Source organism: Corythoichthys intestinalis, chromosome 19 (assembly GCF_030265065.1).
Source record: "Corythoichthys intestinalis isolate RoL2023-P3 chromosome 19, ASM3026506v1, whole genome shotgun sequence".
NCBI lineage: Eukaryota > Metazoa > Chordata > Actinopteri > Syngnathiformes > Syngnathidae > Corythoichthys > Corythoichthys intestinalis.
In genome coordinates, this window is record NC_080413.1 from 15,629,343 (window position 1) to 15,642,956 (window position 13,614).

The 13,614-nt window shown below is 39.8% G+C and overlaps 1 pseudogene; it reads right to left on the reverse strand.

Moving 5' to 3' along the window:
• Nucleotides 1–13,227, reverse strand: part of LOC130907982 (C-type lectin domain family 11 member A-like) — a 71,759-nt pseudogene extending 58,532 nt beyond the window's left edge.
• Nucleotides 13,228–13,614: the final 387 nt, after the last annotated feature.

Sequence of the window (13,614 nt, forward strand, 5' to 3'; positions counted from 1 at the left end):
TTACAAAAAAGTCAAAAATTGACTTTTTTCAAAAGTCAACTTTTTGGGCATATTTGGGCTCTGCCGAGAGTCCTGGCATGTTTTTGGAACGTTTCCCGCCACTCCTATGCCCAAAAGTTATTTTTGACCGTTTTTGAAATTTTGAAAAATTGCGTAAGCACCCCCCCTTACAAAAAAGTCAAAAATTGACTTTTCTCAAAAGACAACTTTTTTGGGATATTTGGGCTCTGCCGAGAGTCCTGACATGTTTTTGGAACGTTTTCTTCCGCTCCTTGGCCCAAAAGTGTTTTTTGACCGTTTTTGAAATTTTGAAAAATAGCGTAAGCACCCCCCCTTACAAAAAAGTCAAAAATTGACTTTTCTCAAAAGTCAACTTTTTTGGGATATTTGGGCTCTGCCGAGAGTCCTGACATGTTTTTGGAACGTTTCCCGCCGCTCCTTGGCCCAAAAGTTTTTTTTGACCGTTTTTGAAATTTTGAAAAATTGCGTAAGCACCCCCCCTTACAAAAAAGTCAAAAATTGACTTTTCTCAAAAGTCAACTTTTTTGGGATATATGGGCTCTGCCGAGAGTCCTGACATGTTTTTGGAACGTTTCCCGCCGCTCCTTGGCCCAAAAGTGTTTTTTGACCGTTTTTGAAATTTTGAAATATTGCGAAAGCACCCCCCCTTACAAAAAAGTCAAAAATTGACTTTTCTCAAAAGTCAACTTTTTTGGGATATTTGGCCTCTGCCGAGAGTCCTGACATGTTTTTGGAACTTTTTCTTCCGCTCCTTGGCCCAAAAGTGTTTTTTGACCGTTTTTGAAATTTTGAAAAATTGCGTAAGCACCCCCCCTTATAAAAAAGTCAAAAATGGACTTTTCTCAAAAGACAACTTTTTTGGGATATTTGCGCTCTGCCGAGAGTCCTGATATTCTTTTGGAACGTTTCCCAGCGCTCCTTGGCCCAAAAGTGTTTTTTGACCGTTTTTGAAATTTTGAAAAATTGCGTAAGCACCCCCCCTTACAAAAAAGTCAAAAATTGACTTTTCTCAAAAGTCAACTTTTTTGGGATATTTGGGCTCTGCCGAGAGTCCTGGCATGTTTTTGGAACGTTTCCCGCCACTCCTATGCCCAAAAGTTATTTTTGACCTTTTTTGAAATTTTGAAAAATTGCGTAAGCACCCCCCCTTACAAAAAAGTCAAAAATTGACTTTTCTCAAAAGACAACTTTTTTGGGATATTTGGGCTCTGCCGAGAGTCCTGACATGTTTTTGGAACGTTTTCTTCCGCTCCTTGGCCCAAAAGTGATTTTTGACCGTTTTTGAAATTTTGAAAAATTGCGTAAGCACCCCCCCTTACAAAAAAGTCAAAAATTGACTTTTCTCAAAAGTCAACTTTTTTGGGATATTTGGGCTCTGCCGAGAGTCCTGACATGTTTTTGGAACGTTTCCCGCCGCTCCTTGGCCCAAAAGTGTTTTTTGACCGTTTTTGAAATTTTGAAAAATTGCGTAACCACCCCCCCTTACAAAAAAGTCAACTTTTTTGGGATATTTGGGCTCTGCCGAGAGTCCTGATATGCTTTTGTAACGTTTCCTAGCGCTCCTTGGCCCAAAAGTGATTTTTGACCGTTTTTGAAATTTTGAAAAATTGCGTAAGCACCCCCCCTTACAAAAAAGTCAAAAATTGACTTTTCTCAAAAGTCAACTTTTTTGGGATATTTGGGCTCTGCCGAGAGTCCTGACATTTTTTTGGAACGTTTCCCGCCGCTCCTTGGCCCAAAAGTGTTTTTTGATCGTTTTTGAAATTTTGAAAAATTGCGTAAGCACCCCCCCTTACAAAAAAGTCAAAAATGGACTTTTCTCAAAAGTCAACTTTTTTGGGATATTTGGGCTCTGCCGAGAGTCCTGATATGCTTTTGTAACGTTTCCTAGCGCTCCTTGGCCCAAAAGTGTTTTTTGACCGTTTTTGAAATTTTGAAAAATAGCGTAAGCACCCCCCCCTTACAAAAAAGTCAAAAATTGACTTTTTTCAAAAGTCAACTTTTTTGGGATATTTGGGCTCTGCCGAGAGTCCTGACATGTTTTTGGAACGTTTCCCGCCGCTCCTTGGCCCAAAAGTGTTTTTTGACCGTTTTTGAAATTTTGAAAAATTGCGTAAGCACCCCCCCTTACAAAAAAGTCAAAAATGGACCTTTCTCAAAAGTCAACTTTTTTGGGATATTTGGGCTCTGCCGAGAGTCCTGATATGCTTTTGTAACGTTTCCTAGCGCTCCTTGGCCCAAAAGTGTTTTTTGACCGTTTTTGAAATTTTGAAAAATAGCGTAAGCACCCCCCCCTTACAAAAAAGTCAAAAATTGACTTTTTTCAAAAGTCAACTTTTTTGGCATATTTGGGCTCTGCCGAGAGTCCTGACATGTTTTTGGAACGTTTCCCGCCGCTCCTTCGCCCAAAAGTGTTTTTTGACCGTTTTTGAAATTTTGAAAAATTGCGTAAGCACCCCCCCTTACAAAAAAGTCAAAAATGGACTTTTCTCAAAAGTCAACTTTTTTGGGATATTTGGGCTCTGCCGAGAGTCATGATATGCTTTTGTAACGTTTCCTAGCGCTCCTTGGCCCAAAAGTGTTTTTTGACCGTTTTTGAAATTTTGAAAAATAGCGTAAGCACCCCCCCTTACAAAAAAGTCAAAAATTGACTTTTCTCAAAAGTCAACTTTTTTGGGATATTTGGGCTCTGCCGAGAGTCCTGACATGTTTTTGGAACATTTCCCGCCGCTCCTTGGCCCAGAAGTGTTTTTTGACCGTTTTTGAAATTTTGAAAAATTGCGTAAGCACCCCCCCTTACAAAAAAGTCAAAAATTGACTTTTCTCAAAAGACAACTTTTTTGGGATATTTGGGCTCTGCCGAGAGTCCTGACATGTTTTTGGAACGTTTCCCGCCGCTCCTTGGCCCAAAAGTGTTTTTTGACCGTTTTTGAAATTTTGAAAAATTGCGTAAGCACCCCCCCTTACAAAAAAGTCAAAAATTGACTTTTTTCAAAAGACAACTTTTTGGTATATTTGGGCTCTGCCGAGAGTCCTGACATGTTTTTGGAACGTTTCCCGCCACTCCTTGACCCAAAAGTTATTTTTGACCGTTTTTGAAATTTTGAAAAATTGCGTAAGCACCCCCCCTTACAAAAAAGTCAAAAATTGACTTTTCTCAAAAGACAACTTTTTTGGGATATTTGGGCTCTGCCGAGAGTCCTGATATGCTTTTGTAACGTTTCCTAGCGCTCCTTGGCCCAAAAGTGTTTTTTGACCGTTTTTGAAATTTTGAAAAATTGCGTAAGCACCCCCCCTTACAAAAAAGTCAAAAATTGACTTTTCTCAAAAGTCAACTTTTTTGGGATATATGGGCTCTGCCGAGAGTCCTGACATGTTTTTGGAACGTTTCCCGCCGCTCCTTGGCCCAAAAGTGTTTTTTGACCGTTTTTGAAATTTTGAAAAATTGCGTAAGCACCCCCCCTTACAAAAAAGTCAAAAATTGACTTTTCTCAAGAGTCAACTTTTTTGGTATATTTGGGCTCTGCCGAGAGTCCTGACATGTTTTTGGAACGTTTCCCAGCGCTCCTTGGCCCAAAAGTGTTTTTTGACCGTTTTTGAAATTTTGAAAAATTGCGTAAGCACCCCCCCTTACAAAAAAGTCAAAAATTGACTTTTTTCAAAAGTCAACTTTTTGGGCATATTTGGGCTCTGCCGAGAGTCCTGGCATGTTTTTGGAACGTTTCCCGCCACTCCTATGCCCAAAAGTTATTTTTGACCGTTTTTGAAATTTTGAAAAATTGCGTAAGCACCCCCCCTTACAAAAAAGTCAAAAATTGACTTTTCTCAAAAGACAACTTTTTGGGGATATTTGGGCTCTGCCGAGAGTCCTGACATGTTTTTGGAACGTTTTCTTCCGCTCCTTGGCCCAAAAGTGTTTTTTGACCGTTTTTGAAATTTTGAAAAATAGCGTAAGCACCCCCCCTTACAAAAAAGTCAAAAATTGACTTTTCTCAAAAGTCAACTTTTTTGGGATATTTGGGCTCTGCCGAGAGTCCTGACATGTTTTTGGAACGTTTCCCGCCGCTCCTTGGCCCAAAAGTTTTTTTTGACCGTTTTTGAAATTTTGAAAAATTGCGTAAGCACCCCCCCTTACAAAAAAGTCAAAAATTGACTTTTCTCAAAAGTCAACTTTTTTGGGATATATGGGCTCTGCCGAGAGTCCTGACATGTTTTTGGAACGTTTCCCGCCGCTCCTTGGCCCAAAAGTGTTTTTTGACCGTTTTTGAAATTTTGAAATATTGCGAAAGCACCCCCCCTTACAAAAAAGTCAAAAATTGACTTTTCTCAAAAGTCAACTTTTTTGGGATATTTGGCCTCTGCCGAGAGTCCTGACATGTTTTTGGAACTTTTTCTTCCGCTCCTTGGCCCAAAAGTGTTTTTTGACCGTTTTTGAAATTTTGAAAAATTGCGTAAGCACCCCCCCTTATAAAAAAGTCAAAAATGGACTTTTCTCAAAAGACAACTTTTTTGGGATATTTGCGCTCTGCCGAGAGTCCTGATATTCTTTTGGAACGTTTCCCAGCGCTCCTTGGCCCAAAAGTGTTTTTTGACCGTTTTTGAAATTTTGAAAAATTGCGTAAGCACCCCCCCTTACAAAAAAGTCAAAAATTGACTTTTCTCAAAAGTCAACTTTTTTGGGATATTTGGGCTCTGCCGAGAGTCCTGGCATGTTTTTGGAACGTTTCCCGCCACTCCTATGCCCAAAAGTTATTTTTGACCGTTTTTGAAATTTTGAAAAATTGCGTAAGCACCCCCCCTTACAAAAAAGTCAAAAATTGACTTTTCTCAAAAGACAACTTTTTTGGGATATTTGGGCTCTGCCGAGAGTCCTGACATGTTTTTGGAACGTTTTCTTCCGCTCCTTGGCCCAAAAGTGTTTTTTGACCGTTTTTGAAATTTTGAAAAATAGCGTAAGCACCCCCCCTTACAAAAAAGTCAAAAATTGACTTTTCTCAAAAGTCAACTTTTTTGGGATATTTGGGCTCTGCCGAGAGTCCTGACATGTTTTTGGAACGTTTCCCGCCGCTCCTTGGCCCAAAAGTTTTTTTTGACCGTTTTTGAAATTTTGAAAAATTGCGTAAGCACCCCCCCTTACAAAAAAGTCAAAAATTGACTTTTCTCAAAAGACAACTTTTTTGGGATATTTGGCCTCTGCCGAGAGTCCTGATATGCTTTTGTAACGTTCCCTAGCGCTCCTTGGCCCAAAAGTGTTTTTTGACCGTTTTTGAAATTTTGAAAAATTGCGTAAGCACCCCCCCTTACAAAAAAGTCAAAAATTGACTTTTCTCAAAAGTCAACTTTTTTGGGATATATGGGCTCTGCCGAGAGTCCTGACATGTTTTTGGAACGTTTCCCGCCGCTCCTTGGCCCAAAAGTGTTTTTTGACCGTTTTTGAAATTTTGAAATATTGCGAAAGCACCCCCCCTTACAAAAAAGTCAAAAATTGACTTTTCTCAAAAGTCAACTTTTTTGGGATATTTGGCCTCTGCCGAGAGTCCTGACATGTTTTTGGAACTTTTTCTTCCGCTCCTTGGCCCAAAAGTGTTTTTTGACCGTTTTTGAAATTTTGAAAAATTGCATAAGCACCCCCCCTTACAAAAAAGTCAAAAATGGACTTTTCTCAAAAGTCAACTTTTTTGGGATATTTGGGCTCTGCCGAGAGTCCTGACATGTTTTTGGAACGTTTGCCAGCGCTCCTTGGCCCAAAAGTGTTTTTTGACCGTTTTTGAAATTTTGAAATATTGCGAAAGCACCCCCCCTTACAAAAAAGTCAAAAATTGACTTTTCTCAAAAGTCAACTTTTTTGGTATATTTGGGCTCTGCCGAGAGTCCTGACATGTTTTTGGAACGTTTGCCAGCGCTCCTTGGCCCAAAAGTGTTTTTTGACCATTTTTGAAATTTTGAAAAATTGCATAAGCACCCCCCCTTACAAAAAAGTCAAAAATGGACTTTTCTCAAAAGTCAACTTTTTTTGGATATTTGGCCTCTGCCGAGAGTCCTGGCATGTTTTTGGAACATTTCCCGCCGCTCCTTGGCCCAAAAGTGTTTTTTGACCGTTTTTGAAATTTTGAAAAATTGCGTAAGCACCCCCCCTTACAAAAAAGTCAAAAATTGACTTTTCTCAAGAGTCAACTTTTTTGGGATATTTGGGCTCTGCCGAGAGTCCTGATATGTTTTTGGAACGTTTCCCGCCGCTCCTTGGCCCAAAAGTGATTTTTGACCGTTTTTGAAATTTTGAAAAATTGCGTAAGCACCCCCCCTTACAAAAAAGTCAAAAATTGACTTTTCTCAAAAGTCAACTTTTTTGGGATATATGGGCTCTGCCGAGAGTCCTGACATGTTTTTGGAACGTTTCCCGCCGCTCCTTGGCCCAAAAGTGTTTTTTGACCGTTTTTGAAATTTTGAAATATTGCGAAAGCACCCCCCCCTTACAAAAAAGTCAAAAATTGACTTTTCTCAAAAGTCAACTTTTTGGGGATATTTGGCCTCTGCCGAGAGTCCTGACATGTTTTTGGAACTTTTTCTTCCGCTCCTTGGCCCAAAAGTGTTTTTTGACCGTTTTTGAAATTTTGAAAAATTGCATAAGCACCCCCACTTACAAAAAAGTCAAAAATGGACTTTTCTCAAAAGTCAACTTTTTTGGGATATTTGGGCTCTGCCGAGAGTCCTGACATGTTTTTGGAACGTTTGCCAGCGCTCCTTGGCCCAAAAGTGTTTTTTGACCGTTTTTGAAATTTTGAAATATTGCGAAAGCACCCCCCCTTACAAAAAAGTCAAAAATTGACTTTTCTCAAAAGTCAACTTTTTTGGTATATTTGGGCTCTGCCGAGAGTCCTGACATGTTTTTGGAACGTTTGCCAGCGCTCCTTGGCCCAAAAGTGTTTTTTGACCATTTTTGAAATTTTGAAAAATTGCATAAGCACCCCCCCTTACAAAAAAGTCAAAAATGGACTTTTCTCAAAAGTCAACTTTTTTGGGATATTTGGCCTCTGCCGAGAGTCCTGGCATGTTTTTGGAACATTTCCCGCCGCTCCTTGGCCCAAAAGTGTTTTTTGACCGTTTTTGAAATTTTGAAAAATTGCGTAAGCACCCCCCCTTACAAAAAAGTCAAAAATTGACTTTTCTCAAGAGTCAACTTTTTTGGTATATTTGGGCTCTGCCGAGAGTCCTGACATGTTTTTGGAACGTTTCCCAGCGCTCCTTGGCCCAAAAGTGTTTTTTGACCGTTTTTGAAATTTTGAAAAATTGCGTAAGCACCCCCCCTTACAAAAAAGTCAAAAATTGACTTTTTTCAAAAGTCAACTTTTTGGGCATATTTGGGCTCTGCCGAGAGTCCTGGCATGTTTTTGGAACGTTTCCCGCCACTCCTATGCCCAAAAGTTATTTTTGACCGTTTTTGAAATTTTGAAAAATTGCGTAAGCACCCCCCCTTACAAAAAAGTCAAAAATTGACTTTTCTCAAAAGACAACTTTTTTGGGATATTTGGGCTCTGCCGAGAGTCCTGACATGTTTTTGGAACGTTTTCTTCCGCTCCTTGGCCCAAAAGTGTTTTTTGACCGTTTTTGAAATTTTGAAAAATAGCGTAAGCACCCCCCCTTACAAAAAAGTCAAAAATTGACTTTTCTCAAAAGTCAACTTTTTTGGGATATTTGGGCTCTGCCGAGAGTCCTGACATGTTTTTGGAACGTTTCCCGCCGCTCCTTGGCCCAAAAGTTTTTTTTGACCGTTTTTGAAATTTTGAAAAATTGCGTAAGCACCCCCCCTTACAAAAAAGTCAAAAATTGACTTTTCTCAAAAGTCAACTTTTTTGGGATATATGGGCTCTGCCGAGAGTCCTGACATGTTTTTGGAACGTTTCCCGCCGCTCCTTGGCCCAAAAGTGTTTTTTGACCGTTTTTGAAATTTTGAAATATTGCGAAAGCACCCCCCCTTACAAAAAAGTCAAAAATTGACTTTTCTCAAAAGTCAACTTTTTTGGGATATTTGGCCTCTGCCGAGAGTCCTGACATGTTTTTGGAACTTTTTCTTCCGCTCCTTGGCCCAAAAGTGTTTTTTGACCGTTTTTGAAATTTTGAAAAATTGCGTAAGCACCCCCCCTTATAAAAAAGTCAAAAATGGACTTTTCTCAAAAGACAACTTTTTTGGGATATTTGCGCTCTGCCGAGAGTCCTGATATTCTTTTGGAACGTTTCCCAGCGCTCCTTGGCCCAAAAGTGTTTTTTGACCGTTTTTGAAATTTTGAAAAATTGCGTAAGCACCCCCCCTTACAAAAAAGTCAAAAATTGACTTTTCTCAAAAGTCAACTTTTTTGGGATATTTGGGCTCTGCCGAGAGTCCTGGCATGTTTTTGGAACGTTTCCCGCCACTCCTATGCCCAAAAGTTATTTTTGACCTTTTTTGAAATTTTGAAAAATTGCGTAAGCACCCCCCCTTACAAAAAAGTCAAAAATTGACTTTTCTCAAAAGACAACTTTTTTGGGATATTTGGGCTCTGCCGAGAGTCCTGACATGTTTTTGGAACGTTTTCTTCCGCTCCTTGGCCCAAAAGTGATTTTTGACCGTTTTTGAAATTTTGAAAAATTGCGTAAGCACCCCCCCTTACAAAAAAGTCAAAAATTGACTTTTCTCAAAAGTCAACTTTTTTGGGATATTTGGGCTCTGCCGAGAGTCCTGACATGTTTTTGGAACGTTTCCCGCCGCTCCTTGGCCCAAAAGTGTTTTTTGACCGTTTTTGAAATTTTGAAAAATTGCGTAACCACCCCCCCTTACAAAAAAGTCAACTTTTTTGGGATATTTGGGCTCTGCCGAGAGTCCTGATATGCTTTTGTAACGTTTCCTAGCGCTCCTTGGCCCAAAAGTGATTTTTGACCGTTTTTGAAATTTTGAAAAATTGCGTAAGCACCCCCCCTTACAAAAAAGTCAAAAATTGACTTTTCTCAAAAGTCAACTTTTTTGGGATATTTGGGCTCTGCCGAGAGTCCTGACATGTTTTTGGAACGTTTCCCGCCGCTCCTTGGCCCAAAAGTGTTTTTTGATCGTTTTTGAAATTTTGAAAAATTGCGTAAGCACCCCCCCTTACAAAAAAGTCAAAAATGGACTTTTCTCAAAAGTCAACTTTTTTGGGATATTTGGGCTCTGCCGAGAGTCCTGATATGCTTTTGTAACGTTTCCTAGCGCTCCTTGGCCCAAAAGTGTTTTTTGACCGTTTTTGAAATTTTGAAAAATAGCGTAAGCACCCCCCCCTTACAAAAAAGTCAAAAATTGACTTTTTTCAAAAGTCAACTTTTTTGGGATATTTGGGCTCTGCCGAGAGTCCTGACATGTTTTTGGAACGTTTCCCGCCGCTCCTTGGCCCAAAAGTGTTTTTTGACCGTTTTTGAAATTTTGAAAAATTGCGTAAGCACCCCCCCTTACAAAAAAGTCAAAAATGGACCTTTCTCAAAAGTCAACTTTTTTGGGATATTTGGGCTCTGCCGAGAGTCCTGATATGCTTTTGTAACGTTTCCTAGCGCTCCTTGGCCCAAAAGTGTTTTTTGACCGTTTTTGAAATTTTGAAAAATAGCGTAAGCACCCCCCCCTTACAAAAAAGTCAAAAATTGACTTTTTTCAAAAGTCAACTTTTTTGGCATATTTGGGCTCTGCCGAGAGTCCTGACATGTTTTTGGAACGTTTCCCGCCGCTCCTTCGCCCAAAAGTGTTTTTTGACCGTTTTTGAAATTTTGAAAAATTGCGTAAGCACCCCCCCTTACAAAAAAGTCAAAAATGGACTTTTCTCAAAAGTCAACTTTTTTGGGATATTTGGGCTCTGCCGAGAGTCATGATATGCTTTTGTAACGTTTCCTAGCGCTCCTTGGCCCAAAAGTGTTTTTTGACCGTTTTTGAAATTTTGAAAAATAGCGTAAGCACCCCCCCTTACAAAAAAGTCAAAAATTGACTTTTCTCAAAAGTCAACTTTTTTGGGATATTTGGGCTCTGCCGAGAGTCCTGACATGTTTTTGGAACATTTCCCGCCGCTCCTTGGCCCAGAAGTGTTTTTTGACCGTTTTTGAAATTTTGAAAAATTGCGTAAGCACCCCCCCTTACAAAAAAGTCAAAAATTGACTTTTCTCAAAAGACAACTTTTTTGGGATATTTGGGCTCTGCCGAGAGTCCTGACATGTTTTTGGAACGTTTCCCGCCGCTCCTTGGCCCAAAAGTGTTTTTTGACCGTTTTTGAAATTTTGAAAAATTGCGTAAGCACCCCCCCTTACAAAAAAGTCAAAAATTGACTTTTTTCAAAAGACAACTTTTTGGTATATTTGGGCTCTGCCGAGAGTCCTGACATGTTTTTGGAACGTTTCCCGCCACTCCTTGACCCAAAAGTTATTTTTGACCGTTTTTGAAATTTTGAAAAATTGCGTAAGCACCCCCCCTTACAAAAAAGTCAAAAATTGACTTTTCTCAAAAGACAACTTTTTTGGGATATTTGGGCTCTGCCGAGAGTCCTGATATGCTTTTGTAACGTTTCCTAGCGCTCCTTGGCCCAAAAGTGTTTTTTGACCGTTTTTGAAATTTTGAAAAATTGCGTAAGCACCCCCCCTTACAAAAAAGTCAAAAATTGACTTTTCTCAAAAGTCAACTTTTTTGGGATATATGGGCTCTGCCGAGAGTCCTGACATGTTTTTGGAACGTTTCCCGCCGCTCCTTGGCCCAAAAGTGTTTTTTGACCGTTTTTGAAATTTTGAAAAATTGCGTAAGCACCCCCCCTTACAAAAAAGTCAAAAATTGACTTTTCTCAAGAGTCAACTTTTTTGGTATATTTGGGCTCTGCCGAGAGTCCTGACATGTTTTTGGAACGTTTCCCAGCGCTCCTTGGCCCAAAAGTGTTTTTTGACCGTTTTTGAAATTTTGAAAAATTGCGTAAGCACCCCCCCTTACAAAAAAGTCAAAAATTGACTTTTTTCAAAAGTCAACTTTTTGGGCATATTTGGGCTCTGCCGAGAGTCCTGGCATGTTTTTGGAACGTTTCCCGCCACTCCTATGCCCAAAAGTTATTTTTGACCGTTTTTGAAATTTTGAAAAATTGCGTAAGCACCCCCCCTTACAAAAAAGTCAAAAATTGACTTTTCTCAAAAGACAACTTTTTGGGGATATTTGGGCTCTGCCGAGAGTCCTGACATGTTTTTGGAACGTTTTCTTCCGCTCCTTGGCCCAAAAGTGTTTTTTGACCGTTTTTGAAATTTTGAAAAATAGCGTAAGCACCCCCCCTTACAAAAAAGTCAAAAATTGACTTTTCTCAAAAGTCAACTTTTTTGGGATATTTGGGCTCTGCCGAGAGTCCTGACATGTTTTTGGAACGTTTCCCGCCGCTCCTTGGCCCAAAAGTTTTTTTTGACCGTTTTTGAAATTTTGAAAAATTGCGTAAGCACCCCCCCTTACAAAAAAGTCAAAAATTGACTTTTCTCAAAAGTCAACTTTTTTGGGATATATGGGCTCTGCCGAGAGTCCTGACATGTTTTTGGAACGTTTCCCGCCGCTCCTTGGCCCAAAAGTGTTTTTTGACCGTTTTTGAAATTTTGAAATATTGCGAAAGCACCCCCCCTTACAAAAAAGTCAAAAATTGACTTTTCTCAAAAGTCAACTTTTTTGGGATATTTGGCCTCTGCCGAGAGTCCTGACATGTTTTTGGAACTTTTTCTTCCGCTCCTTGGCCCAAAAGTGTTTTTTGACCGTTTTTGAAATTTTGAAAAATTGCGTAAGCACCCCCCCTTATAAAAAAGTCAAAAATGGACTTTTCTCAAAAGACAACTTTTTTGGGATATTTGCGCTCTGCCGAGAGTCCTGATATTCTTTTGGAACGTTTCCCAGCGCTCCTTGGCCCAAAAGTGTTTTTTGACCGTTTTTGAAATTTTGAAAAATTGCGTAAGCACCCCCCCTTACAAAAAAGTCAAAAATTGACTTTTCTCAAAAGTCAACTTTTTTGGGATATTTGGGCTCTGCCGAGAGTCCTGGCATGTTTTTGGAACGTTTCCCGCCACTCCTATGCCCAAAAGTTATTTTTGACCGTTTTTGAAATTTTGAAAAATTGCGTAAGCACCCCCCCTTACAAAAAAGTCAAAAATTGACTTTTCTCAAAAGACAACTTTTTTGGGATATTTGGGCTCTGCCGAGAGTCCTGACATGTTTTTGGAACGTTTTCTTCCGCTCCTTGGCCCAAAAGTGTTTTTTGACCGTTTTTGAAATTTTGAAAAATAGCGTAAGCACCCCCCCTTACAAAAAAGTCAAAAATTGACTTTTCTCAAAAGTCAACTTTTTTGGGATATTTGGGCTCTGCCGAGAGTCCTGACATGTTTTTGGAACGTTTCCCGCCGCTCCTTGGCCCAAAAGTTTTTTTTGACCGTTTTTGAAATTTTGAAAAATTGCGTAAGCACCCCCCCTTACAAAAAAGTCAAAAATTGACTTTTCTCAAAAGTCAACTTTTTTGGGATATATGGGCTCTGCCGAGAGTCCTGACATGTTTTTGGAACGTTTCCCGCCGCTCCTTGGCCCAAAAGTGTTTTTTGACCGTTTTTGAAATTTTGAAATATTGCGAAAGCACCCCCCCTTACAAAAAAGTCAAAAATTGACTTTTCTCAAAAGTCAACTTTTTTGGGATATTTGGCCTCTGCCGAGAGTCCTGACATGTTTTTGGAACTTTTTCTTCCGCTCCTTGGCCCAAAAGTGTTTTTTGACCGTTTTTGAAATTTTGAAAAATTGCATAAGCACCCCCCCTTACAAAAAAGTCAAAAATGGACTTTTCTCAAAAGTCAACTTTTTTGGGATATTTGGCCTCTGCCGAGAGTCCTGGCATGTTTTTGGAACATTTCCCGCCGCTCCTTGGCCCAAAAGTGTTTTTTGACCGTTTTTGAAATTTTGAAAAATTGCGTAAGCACCCCCCCTTACAAAAAAGTCAAAAATTGACTTTTTTCAAAAGTCAACTTTTTGGGCATATTTGGGCTCTGCCGAGAGTCCTGACATGTTTTTGGAACGTTTCCCGCCACTCCTTGGCCCAAAAGTTATTTTTGACCGTTTTTGAAATTTTGAAAAATTGCGTAAGCACCCCCCCTTACAAAAAAGTCAAAAATTGACTTTTCTCAAAAGACAACTTTTTTGGGATATTTGGGCTCTAACGAGAGTCCTGACATGTTTTTCGAACGTTGCCCGCCGCTCCTTGGCCCAAAAGTGTTTTTTGACCGTTTTTGAAATTTTGAAAAATTGCGTAAGCACCCCCCCTTACAAAAAAGTCAAAAATTGACTTTTCTCAAAAGTCAACTTTTTTGGGATATTTGGGCTCTACCGAGAGTCCTGACATGTTTTTGGAACATTTCCCGCCGCTCCTTGGCCCAAAAGTGTTTTTTGACCGTTTTTGAAATTTTGAAAAATTGCGTAAGCACCCCCCCTTACAAAAAAGTCAAAAATTGACTTTTCTCAAAAGTCAACTTTTTTGGCATATTTGGGCCGTGCCGAGAGTCCTGACATGTTTTTGGAACGTTTCCCGCCGCTCCTTGGCCCAAAAGTGTTTTTTGACCGTT